The 12686-nt window shown below is 40.9% G+C and overlaps 1 protein-coding gene and 1 long non-coding RNA gene across 5 annotated transcripts in view; one reads left to right on the top strand and one right to left on the bottom strand.

The window, feature by feature from the left end:
- The window catches only part of tjap1 (tight junction associated protein 1 (peripheral)), an 81138-nt gene extending 73157 nt beyond the window's left edge, over positions 1–7981 (bottom strand). For 3 of the 4 annotated variants that reach the window (XM_046358852.1, XM_046358855.1, XM_046358854.1), the window contains exon 1: positions 7641–7981. The gene's annotated coding sequence lies outside the window, so the exon portion shown is untranslated. Of the gene's footprint in view, positions 1–1679; positions 1834–7640 lie in introns of all 4 variants that reach the window. The other variant, XM_046358853.1, reaches the window with a different exon arrangement.
- Positions 7982–9751: 1770 nt separating this feature from the next.
- On the top strand, positions 9752–12444 carry LOC124040800. Its single transcript, XR_006839791.1, has 3 exons — positions 9752–9899; positions 9990–10068; positions 11126–12444. It is a non-coding gene; the product is annotated as an uncharacterized LOC124040800 (long non-coding RNA).
- Positions 12445–12686: the final 242 nt, after the last annotated feature.

Raw genomic sequence — 12686 nt, 5'->3', positions numbered from 1 at the left:
ATAAAACCCTCAAAAAAAATATATGTATATATGCTTATTAAAAGCTCAGTGGTAGCCAAAGATCAACTGAATTGTTTGGTGTGACCTACCAAGCATGCACCTGACATGTCAAGATGATTGGTTTTAATAATGCCTCAAATGTACCCTAATCAATTCACTGTCACTCAGTGCCATTCATCCCATTTCAAAAACATTTTAACAATTAACACTCTGAATGTACTTATGTTGAATGATACTAATTAGGTTAGATTACTTTTTAAGAGAGATGAGTGTGCACGTAACAGTCCACCGCCTCTTCTCTGAAGCAATGACCTTTCACTTAGACATCTGAACAGGTTATAATGAGGAAACAAGTATCTTCATTAACTTCCACTAATCGCTGAGAAGCATTTAAGATGTGAACGAGGTAGGGAGGGAGCTAACAGAAAATAATAAAGAGCATGGAGAAAACTAAATGGCTGGTTAAGTAAGAGATAGTCTATACGCTAGATGTTTGGCCGTCTAAAATAAGCTTTGGAGGAATCCAAAATGTACTCCAACTTGTCACAATTCAAAACCCACTTCAAAATATTTTGGGGGGCAAATAAAAACTTTCAAATTCTAAATCCTCACCGTTTGTTCTACTCAATCATTTAGAGAGACGATTTGTCTTGAACTGCCGGCAAACAAACACTATAGTGCAGGTTGTTTTTATCCACCTCTATCTGAGACCAAACGGAAAGTATGTGGCGGGTCACAGATAATTGGAAACGGCCAACTAAACAAACAGAAAGAGAGTCCTGACAGGATGGCAATGGGAGCATGTGGCTGAAGGGTACATTTGCATAAGAACCGCATGGTGTGCTTTCTGAAGTGCATTCCACCAAAACGGGGGCACTGAAGGACAGCTCGCACCACACGGCTACGGGTTTCAGAGATCAGCTCCCCTTTCACCAGCCCCCTGGCTCTTCCCCCTCCACACACACACACAAACAGATCAACCATTGTCTGCTGAGCTCCCTGGTAAATGGTATGGACTGTCCTGTGTTCACGTCACTTCCAAGCACTAGCAGCAGCTTTCTGGATACTCAGCAGCAGGGATAATGAACAGTCACGCAGTAGCCGGGCTGGCTCGGATTCAGCTCAAATCCACTGCCCCAGACATTCCGGTTGCGCTGTGTCCAGAGGATGATTAATATCTCAGCTACAAATCAGTCAAGTTTTATTACCAGTTCCAACCCATGATGGTGAGTGTCAGGTTTATTGCAAAGCCAGCCCCCACAGACATGGTTTTTTTTGCAACAAATGTTCTTCAATAATAAAAAATAAAAAAATAAAAAAAGTTGAGGTGCCATCATGGTGAAGAGCACAGGCTCCCGGCACAGCTCTCCTTACTAACATACAAGTGCAACAAAGATTTAATTTCCACATATTGGTGAACCATTTTATTTTTTACAAGCTCCAACATCTCTATTCAATCTCACTCTCTGATCCATCAGCAGCCAATACTCAAAAGTGCAATCTTGCCACAAATCCTAACATCTCTTTTCAAATTGACAAAACCCAAAGAGAGCTCTATATTACCAAACCACACTCATCCTGATTAAAAAAAATGTTTAAACTCCTTTCTCTCGAAGCTGGATTTATCCCTCTCTAAACTACCACGCCAAGCTCATCAATCCACCACTACACCCACAAACCTCATGAGTGTGTGCCTCCCACGTGGGCCCCAGAGTGAGGAGAACTTTCTGGGACTGGTGGCAGAGGCTCCCCCTCAGGGGAGACAACGAGCGGTGCGGATAGGCCTAGCTCTTTCGGCTGCTGAACCAGTGTAGTAGAGGTGCCCCTCCCTTCCTTGGAGCAGACAGAACAGAAGAGTGCATGCTGTCCACACTGCAGTTGTTAGGCCATACAAGTTTGCTGTAATATTTTAACAAGGTCCACTTTTTTTCTTTTTCCTCCTCTCTGCTCGCACTTCTCAAAAAATGAAATCCCGTTCAACATTTAAGGGGATATTTTACCCAAATTACAAAATGACATATTGGTATGACAGAAATCCCTGCTTTAGTTTAGTTTCCCTGGCACAGTCTCCAAATGCTTACGTTTGAGCATTTGTGGCACAAATCCCATTCAAGTCATGGTATCAATATTAGCATTTTCGTGCATCATGTTCAAATTATCTATAAATGACAGATTCAGAATCAATGAGATACTTTCAGATGATTTGGACAAGATGATGAATGGGATTTGTGCCACAAACGCTAAAACATTTGCATTTGGAAACAGTGCCAGGGACATAGGCTAAGTAACCAGCGAATAATTTTGTAATTTGTGTGAACTACTCCTTTAATAAAATGCAGATTGCCATAGCCTAGTTATCCAGCTGAAATCACACGCTCTCAGCTACTTATCCAGATGAAATCACACGCTCTCAGCTACATCAGTCAGCACACCACATGGAGTGTGCATTATAGGTCTTCACTGGTCCCCAAAAATTTGACCTTTGGTAAACAAATCCAAAAGCGCATTCAGGTCACGCTGAACGTCTGACAAAAAGTTCAAAATGGTCCGTTACAGCCTGTAGAAACATGCCAAACTAAATATGGAATCAATCTTTAGGATGTTTAACATAATTCATGTTCCAACCAGACAATTCCTTTGTCTGTACAAATGAAGTGGAACGTAACCTTTCACGTTAGGGCGCCAGACCGAGGCTGTGGCACTCTGCCAGACCACTCACTCAAAGCACTCTTATGAGCCCGTCCTTTAGAGTAGAATCCTCAAAACAGGTTCTAAATACTGTTGACATCTAGTGGAAGCCTTGGGAAGTGAAACAGAACTAATATCCCACGGTATCTTCAATGGGGGCGGAGTTGAAAAACTAAAAACCTCAGATTTCCCGCTTCCTGGTTGGATTTTTAAAAATCAGGTTGTCCTGCCATATGGGTTCTAGTATACTCACAGACATCATTCAAACAGTTTTAGAAACTTCAGTGTTTTCTATCCAAATGTACTTATTATATGCATATTCTAGCTTTTACGGCTGAGTTGCAAGCAGCTTAATTTGGGCATGTTTTTCAACCAAGCTACCCAATACTGCCCCCTACCCCAAAGAAGTTAACCAGAACTGATAAAGCCGGAGAGAAGGTCCGCTCTAGCAGGCAGGGAGGAGACGTACTTTGAGCGAGTGACACAGGCAGGAGGCAGCAAGAGAGAGCAACCAACCAAGACTAACTTTACTGTAGATTAATAGCTGCCATAGCTGGGTTATTTATCATCAAATATGATTGTAGTACCAGTCTTGACTGCTAGTTAAGCTATCTAATGTTAGCTAGCTAGACTGAGGCTGCAGTGCAAGTGCTTTCTAATCCTACATATAACTCTTCATAATACTAGGTAGCACCCTACCTGTTGGTTCTTTTAGTTCCGTTATTTTAATTCAATTTTACATTGACTAAGTATATATTTTTTGGCACACACAGAGCAAGGCTCGGACTGTAGCCTATTGCCGCGTTGATGACTCACTATTGGCCAACAACAAGCTACACTCTCGTGAAAAGCAAGAGCAGCAGCATAAATTATGCAATTTCTCCCTCTCTCTACAGCAGCGTTCGGGTCTGTACAGGCCCTTTCCGGATAAGTCAGTGAAGATGTACACATATCCGAGAATCATATCAGATCCAACCCAGACCCGTGATATTAGTTAGAATTCTGGATCGGGTCTCGGGTACAGGTGGAGCCGTGAAAACATTGGTGTGCATCCCATCCATGTTATAACAGATTCAGTAAACTAAATGCTATCAGTGTAGTGGGGGAGACTGGGTTTGTCTTTTCCCAAGCATCAATTCCAGGGAAATGTCACTCTCATTATGACCAGAGATGTTTTGCTATACAGACAATGGCATTCTGGTTAGACCACAATTCAAGTAACTTTCTCTACAAAAGACACATTTGTACCACAAGTCAAGAAACACAAGAAGGACAAAGACCGTGTGGCTACAAACCATTAGCAGGGAACACATTTGACTGTGTGGAAGTTTCACTACACTATATTCTATATTTCTGATGAATGATTGGACAACAAATACATTGACCACTAGTAGTCATCTCATAAAACACTGGCAGCCCACTGGTGTGTTGGGTAAGTCTCAATGGAAAAGCACCACTAGACTTCTGCTAGAGCTAGACTACTGCTCTCCCTCCAGAGACAAGCATGATGGAATAAACGTACCACGCAAATATTTTATAAGGAAAAATACAAAAAGCACTTAAATAGTTCATTTCAAGTTGACGTAAGAACAGTGAAAAACTGGGGCTACGGTGAAAGCCTAATTAATTACCAGGCTTACGTTGGATAAAGCTTTCAAACTCTAGGTGGCATTCTGCAGTCTCCCTATAGTCTTTTCAGTCTCCTGAGGGGGATAGGTTTTGTTGTGCCCTTTTCACAACTGTCTTGGTGTGCTTGGACCATATTAGTTTGTTAGTGATGTGGACACCAAGGAACTTGAAGCTCTCAACCTGCTCCACTGCAGCCCCGTCAATGAGAATGGGGGAGTGCTCGGTCCTCTTTTTCCTGTAGTCCGCAATCATCTCCTTTGTCTTGAGCACGTTGAGGGAGAGGTGTTGTCCTGGCACCACACAGCCAGATCTCTGACCACCTCCCTATAGGCTGTCACGTCGTTGATCAGGCCTGCCACTGTTGTCATCGGGAAATTTACTGATGGTGTTGGAGTCGTGCCTGGCCGTGCAGTCATGAGTGAACAGGGAGTACAGGAGGGGACTGAGCACGTACCCCTGGTGAGCTCCAGTGTTGAGGATCAGCGTGGCAGATGTGTTGTTACCTATCCGTACCACCTGGGAGCTGCCCGTCAGGAAGTCCAGGATCCAGTTGCAGAGGGAGGCGTTTAGTCCCAGGGTCCTTAGCTTATTGATGAGCTTTGAGGGCACACTGTTATTGAACGCTGAGCTGTAGTCAATGAATAGCACTCTCACATAGGTGTTCCTTTTGTCCAGGTGGGAAAGGGCAGTATGGAGTGTAATAGAGATTCCATCATCTGTGGATCTGTTAGGGCGGTATACAAATTGGAGTGGGTCTCGGGTTTCTGAGAAAATGGTGTTGATGTGAGCCATGACCAGCCTTTCAAAGCACTTCATGGCTCCAGACGTGAGTGCTACAGGTCGGTAGTCATTTAGGCAGGTTACCTTAGTGATCTTGGGCACAGGCACTATAGTGGTCTGCTTAAAACATGTTGGTATTAGAGACTCGGACAGGTGTTCGGAGCATGCTAGATAGCTAATTAGCACAGGTGGTCGCATCTTGTCTTCCGTAAACAGGCGCTGTAACATGGAGATATGGCCATGGGGGAACACTAGTCCTAACAAGGTGTGTATCAATTGAAAACATTTTTTAAATTATTGTTATTGACTCGTGTAATGTAATGGAACTGAGAGTCATGATCAAGGGCTGTTGGATACTGTCTCCACCATGGGCTAAAACAATGACAATTTCAGAAGTTACTGACCACTGTAAAATGCTTTTTAAATACGATTTGAAGTGTCCTCATTCCAATTACAGGGACTCAAAAGAATCCTGTATTGTTATTTTTCGTCACTACCTCCCCAAGTCGGGAGTGGATAATTTGCATGCCTACTGCCTTCCTTGGATGTGGTAGCCGTTTCTCAGGCAGCCTCTCCGGAATCGAACCCTGATTCCCAGTTATCCCTGGTCACCATGGTAGGCACAGAAATTACCATCAAAAGTTGATAGGGCAGACATTCGAATGACACGCCAGTGCTGCAAAGGATTACCAAAAGCGGGTGCGCATGTCCCCGAAGACTAGAAACGATTCGGTTGACCGTTTTACGTGTGGATTAATTGTCAGGAGTAGAGGACCTTGTGCATTTCAGGTAAAATAACAACTCAATGTTTATATCCCAGGACAAATTAGCTAGCAACAGCAAGCTAGCTAAATAGGACAAATTAGCTAGGACGTGCATGCTAACTAGCTAAATTGCCATAAAGGTTTAATGCTTTTCAAGCTTTCCCCAAATGAATGTCTTTGGTTCAGAGTTTGTTTTGATATTTTAACCTGAGTGTCGTGATCGCGTTTGGTGTAGGTGGACAAAATAAATGTATGGACAATGGCGCACGCACACAGCCGGTTTGGGTTCCGTGTAAGGGGGGAAAAAGCTCTCACTCCGTTGGAAATCTCAGACTGTTGGTCCATTTTGGGCCTTATTGTTAACAGTAAGCCTAACATGTCACCACAACATGTTTTCATTGCTTTTTATACTTTAATTATACAAATTATTTCCATATATAAATTCAAAAGGCATCACATCAAAGGACTAAGAAACAGACCCCTTTTATGGCAGAGAAGTGCAATGTTTTGAGAAATATTTCTGATGTAGAGCTTACAAATTTGTTCAAGAACCAGCCATGTCTGTACTTCCTTATTGCAGAATCCTGCCCAGCACAATGGTGCCCAAATGCTGGTTCGTTGTTTAATCACAGAATTGTGTCACACTAAGTGGACATTGATTAAATGTTGGCCCTAAAAGCAATCAGAACTATTTGGAAATATCATGAATAGACTGGGGGACTATTCTTTCATTAAATACATTTCTGTTACAAATAAAATAGTAGGTGAAGGGAATATTATTCATTTTTTTCATTAATTTACTTAAGTTCAAAATTTCACTACCTTAGCTGGGAACAGTCACACCATTGAACAATTGTCACGGTTGGTTCATTGTAAGAAAACACATTATACACTGCATGAATTGACTAATGATTAAAGAAAAAAATATATAAAAAAATTAAAAGCTTTTAGTATTGTATAACAATTTTGCCATTATGGATTAAAATGGGTGTCTAGTCAACTACCCATATCAAGTTTTGATCTCAACTTTTAAAGAAGGAATTGTCTCCCGACCTCGAATTTCATGAGGTTTTCTTGAAAGTGGAAAATGACAGGTGCTTAGATCAAACGATATGGACGAATCAGAGTTAGCAAATCTCAGGCCATATTACCTTAGCAATCGAGAGTGATGCATTGACAGCATACTGGCATACTCACTATGCAGATTCGGTTGCAAAACGTTTCGTCAATCGTTTACATTACTAAGCAAACGAGAGTTTCTATTGGACAAATCCCCATTTCGTTCCGTTTACTGTTTGCCTTCGTTTGGTTTCTTACACCGTAAACGTTTTCTGATGCAAGACGTAATGAATCCACCTCTACCTCAGTGCCATCAATATCAGTCAACCGTGGATTTATCGGTCAGATCAAGTCATAAAAACATTGAGTAGGCTTTAAATACAAACGGGCACCTCTGTCGATACTTACACGACATAGCCTGCGGCAATGTCCGACTCAATGATTTACAGTCGATGCAAATGACTTAGCCAGTTAAAACAAATGCAAAATATCTCCGATATCGATGTTAACAATTTAGCTAAAAAATAATCAAAAATAAGCCATCGATTTGATGTCTCATGATTGACCGGTCACGCGATAACGAAAGTACATCCCCATTGAATTCGGTTCTGTGGCCCACTTCAAAAGGTATTGTATCGAATTTTGTTCACAAATAACATATATACAAACGTTTGCTTCTTTAGATTATTATAAATATAGACAGCTAAACTTAAATCTTACCTGTTTAATGTCTGCTGTTATAGTTGCCCCAAATAATACAATTTTAAAAAATCAGTGTCAGAGGGCTGAGTCAGATCCGTAATAAACTTTATCCGCTCTTCTTAGGACGGACGCTGTCTGCAGTTTGGTAGGAAGGAAGCTCATGCGCTGTAATTCTTCGATCACGTTGCATAGACTAGACTCAAGAATGACACTGATATAAGTGTCTAACCATTAAGCAATTACACAACCGTTAACTAACGGTTTATTCTCTATAAAACCGAAATTCAGCTATAGTTGTTCCCGGCCAAAGTTGATCTCCTACCCTCTTCATCTATCGCCATCTTTACCCGCGGGGTACGCTGGGTAATCCTAGGAATCCCCACGCACTGCGCGTCCTGACGTTTATGATATTCTGGAAATGGGATGGCAGGTGGGCTCTTCCAACTTTGCGCTTGCTGCAGTACTTCATAGGCCACCAGTTTCATGGTACACATAATATGAGTGAAGGTGCTATTTTTGATATCAATTGAAGTACATTCATTTAATAATAGGCTAAAGGGTTAAATGTTAAACGTTGATAACAAAGTGCCCAATAGTCTACTTTATGATGTAAATTAAATTAGGCCTACTGCCCAACATAGGCTATTTAAGCAATAAGGCCTCAGGAGGTGTGATATATGGCCAATATACATACCATGGCTAAGGGCTGTTCTTAAACACAGCACAACAGAGTGCCTGGAAACAGCCCTTGGCCGTGGTGTATTGGCCATATACCACAAACCCCTGAGGTGCCTTATTGCGATTATAAACTGTTTACCAACTTAATTAGAGCAGTAAAAAATACATGTTTTGTCACACTCATGGTTACTCTTTTTTTGTATGGGCATTAGCACAGTATACCTGATCACAATTCTAGTTTCAAGACAGCAGCAATTAGAAAAAACAAAAAAGTAGCTTTTGCTGATTTATTGGTGCATTGAACCATGTCCCGCGCTGTAGTTTAAAAACTCTGTAGATAATGCTGAAACGATGGCATCATATCTGAATTTCTCCATCTTTATGCATCTTCACCATTGATCCCAAGTGGAAGACAAAACAATCATTCATAATTGTATTCACAGGATAGGCAATCCCCAAATATTTCAAGTAATATCTGAAACGTAGGCTACTGCAAGAATCTTTGTTGTTTTGGGCAAAATGAGCCAGAACAAAGCATTGGGAGAAAAGAGGCTACCCAATTCTGATATTTTTTCCACTGATTGGTCTTTTGACCAATCACATCAGCCCTTTTCACACCAGATATTTTTCAGATCTGATCTGATTGGTCAAAAGACCAATTATTGAAAATAAGATCAGAATTGGGCTGCCATTGTAAACGCAGTGAGGGTCCTCTGGGCTCCTGATGTGTTACACATAGAGGCTGAGCAGCAGGTGGCAGTCTCAGATCCTAGTTGACACATTTGTGGCTCCATGAGCAAAGATGAGCACTCCTCAGAGCAGAAAACCAGTTCAGCTAACTTCATCAATGATTGCTCATTCCAGGCGCCCTGCCATTTTTAAACTGAATCAATTATTACACAGGGGTTGGCAATGGTATAGGCTATATTTGGACAAATAAAGTGTTTTAAAATATTTATTTTACTAGGCAAGTCAGTCAAGAAGAAATTCTTATTTTCAATGACAGCCTATGAACAGTGGGTTAACTGGTCTAGGAACAGTGGGTTAACTGCCTTGTTCAGGGGCAGAACAACAGATTTGTACCTTGTCAGCTCAGGAATTCGGTCTTGCAACCATTCATTTACTAGTCCAACGCTCTAACCACTAGGCTACCTGCCGCAGAATGATTAACCACTTTACGATTATATACGATTAAAGTAGGTAAATTATATAAGGCACTTATGGTTGTCCCATAAGTCATTGTTTAGAATCACTAGTTCTACAACATTTCAAACAATGTTGTCAACAGCACCTTGCCATACCCTCTAGTAAGACAATTAATTAACCTGCATTCATCTCTCAACAGCACAAAACAATGCTACTGGAGTTGCATATCTCTCTATATTCTAATGTGCTGGTTGTTGTTTGGTTTCACCAGGTGAGGAGGCCCTTTCCTGTCAGGCTCAGCAGGAGGTTGCATATTAATGCTCTACCTGCCTGTTAGAAGTGCAGACAGCTGACCTGAGAACAGAAGGTAGAGAACACGTGTCACGCCATAGGTATCAGAGTCCACTGGCCCAGCACTTCAGCAAGCCTCACATCATGACGGGGAGCAGGCTGGTGAGTGAGTCATTTGCATTTTAGGTGGAGGAGCTAGAAAATGTTTGAATGAATTAAAAACAATGAGTCATCATGAATAATTTCCCCCAGCACATGAGAAAACCAGCAAACCAGATCGTTGTGATCAGTGTGTCTCCTCATCAAACAAAATCCTCTCAAATCTGCACAGGTAGGTGGGTGGTTAGGGGGAGGGGGGTAGCAGCAGAGAGAAGCGGATTACTGTAGTTGAGATATTGTTTATTTAGGAATAATTAAGAGTCGCATGAAAAGGTAAGTGCTTTCAAAATACAATATGCAATTTCATGGTAGAACATGCCCAAAAACCTTTCACAAAGCTCTGTAGGCGTATTACTGAAAACATAAACAGCAAGGTCAAAACAAACTTTTGGTAACACGGCAGCCTGTAATTAATGGCAGTTTGGTAATTCCGTTTTTTTGTGTTAAAAACAGCAGAGGAAACCATTGTACCATCACCCAGGCTTTGTTTTTACCGGTGGTGGAACAAGTACAGTTGTCATACTTGAGTAAAAGTAAAGATACCTTCATACAAAATTACTTAAGTAAAAGTGAAAGTCAGCCAGTAAAATAATACTTGAGTAAAAGTCTAAAAGTATTTGGTTTTAAATATACTTCAGTATTATAGATAGCCAGGGGCACACTCAAACTCTCTGACATAATTTACAAATTAAGCATTTGTGTTAAGTGAGTCCACCAGATCAGAGGCAGTAGGGATGACCAGGGATGTTCTCTTGATAAGTGTGTGAATTGGACCATTTTCCTGTCCTGCTAAGGATTCAAAATGTAACAAGTACTTTTGAGTGTCAGCGAAAATGTATCTTTAGGAATGTGGTGAAGTAAAAGTAATACTTTAAAGTATTTTTACCTAAGTACTTTAAACCACAGATTTTTACTACAACAACCTTTTAGATACATTGAGGATGTAAGCATATTACGTGTAAATACACTAAGCTGCTAAAATGGGAATTTATGTTTTTTAAATATTTTTCGTTATGTTTAAAAGAGAATACAATTATAATCAAACTAGACCAAACCTAAACTAGAATCCATTCCACAATAGGCAATTATGGTTATTTGTGTTAACTAGAAAGGATGGGTTATATTAGTGTGCCACACGTAACAATATAAACATATTTTGATTGTAATATTCTCATATGAAGAGGCAGCATGAATCTTGAGAGAGTCACCGTTTCCCCTTTTCACACCAGCAGGTTCAGCCCCCGGCTATGTTTGTTTTCCTTGGTTGGAAAACGCTCTGGCTTGCTGGAAAACCCCTTCGTGGCACAGCGGGAAAATCTGCTCCTCTTCCGCTGTAGTGTACTGTGACAGAGCTTCATGTCACTAATGTGGGTAAGGCAGAGTGACAGAGCCTGCCAGATCCTTTCCCCTGTTGTCTTCTGATGGAGTGTCATTATGGTTTACAAAACCCACATGCCTGTACCGCTCAAGTGGTGGCAAGGCCACTAAACAACTATTTACAATTCTCAACATTTGAAGTGTTACAAATTGTTATTCACCGACCTAAACAATGACTGATTGGCTATATAGCTTGTTGAATGGAGGTTTCAGAGCTCTCAGACATTACATTTCACAGAAGAGGGATTGAATGTAACCCCTGTGTCACTCCTGGACATCTCTAATAGGATTAATTTGAGACAACAGTTACATGCCGCCTTCAAATAAATGAGAGGAAATTCACTATATTATCTCTATATCTAGCATTACCAGACATAACCACAAGGGGAGGATAGGTAGCAGAAATCCCTCGGTTGGGCTCACTTAGGGTGAAGTGACGATGTCTCATAGGGATTTTTTTAAGGTCTATGTCCCTAGAGGAAAATGTGTGATAGCAGTGCAGCAGCTGGATCTTTCTCCGGTTATCACTCATTCTTTCATACCTCCATCCCATTCATTTTTCCCATGGGGATTTGACCCTATTACAAACACTGTGAGCATACAAGTTATTGCACACGTATACCCTTTAATCATGTGTCATTGGAAAGCTTAGATTCACACCTATCCATCAGACACATTTTCAGAATGTTCAGATGGACAGTACTTTGATTTTTGACCTCTAGGGTACATTTCAGAATTACCTGTATAAATTGCTTTAAAAGGGCAATCCTGTTACATTTTAAACTTTGTTTGACATGTGATTCTGAAAGCTCATGAAATTACCTTTCAAATTATATATAATATACAGTAACCAACTTTGAAAGCATCAACTACAACTATTGTTTAAAAATACCCCATATTCTGCCATTGACATTAGGATGTTGGAAGCTTAGCCATATGTTTTTGGATTGTAACTTTTGTGACAGAGGCACCACATTTCACAGAAACAGTTAAAACAGGTTAAAAAATGGTTTTGTAGATACAGGGCCATCGCAGGATTCAAGCATTAACCACACTGTCACGTTCTGACCTTTATTTCCTTTGTTTTGTATTTATTTAGTATGGTCAGGGCGTGAGCTGGGTGGGCAGTCTATGTTTGTTTTTCTAGGTTTTGGGTATTTCTATGTTTCGGCCTAGTATGGTTCTCAATCAGAGGCAGGTGTCATTAGTTGTCTCTGATTGAGAATCATACTTAGGTAGCCTGGGTTTCACTGTGTGTTTGTGGGTGATTGTTCCTGTCTCCGTGTTTGCACCAGATAGGACTGTTTAGGTTTTCGCACATTTATTGTTCTGTTAGTTATTTCATGTCTAGTTCCTTTATTAAAGAACACGAATAACCACCACGCTGCATTTTGGTCCGCCTCTCCTTCACCA

Source organism: Oncorhynchus gorbuscha, linkage group LG08 (assembly GCF_021184085.1).
Source record: "Oncorhynchus gorbuscha isolate QuinsamMale2020 ecotype Even-year linkage group LG08, OgorEven_v1.0, whole genome shotgun sequence".
In the NCBI taxonomy this organism is placed as follows: Eukaryota; Metazoa; Chordata; class Actinopteri; order Salmoniformes; family Salmonidae; genus Oncorhynchus; species Oncorhynchus gorbuscha.
The sequence above is the reverse complement of the archived record's forward strand: the minus strand, read 5'-3'. Positions and strand labels throughout refer to the sequence as shown.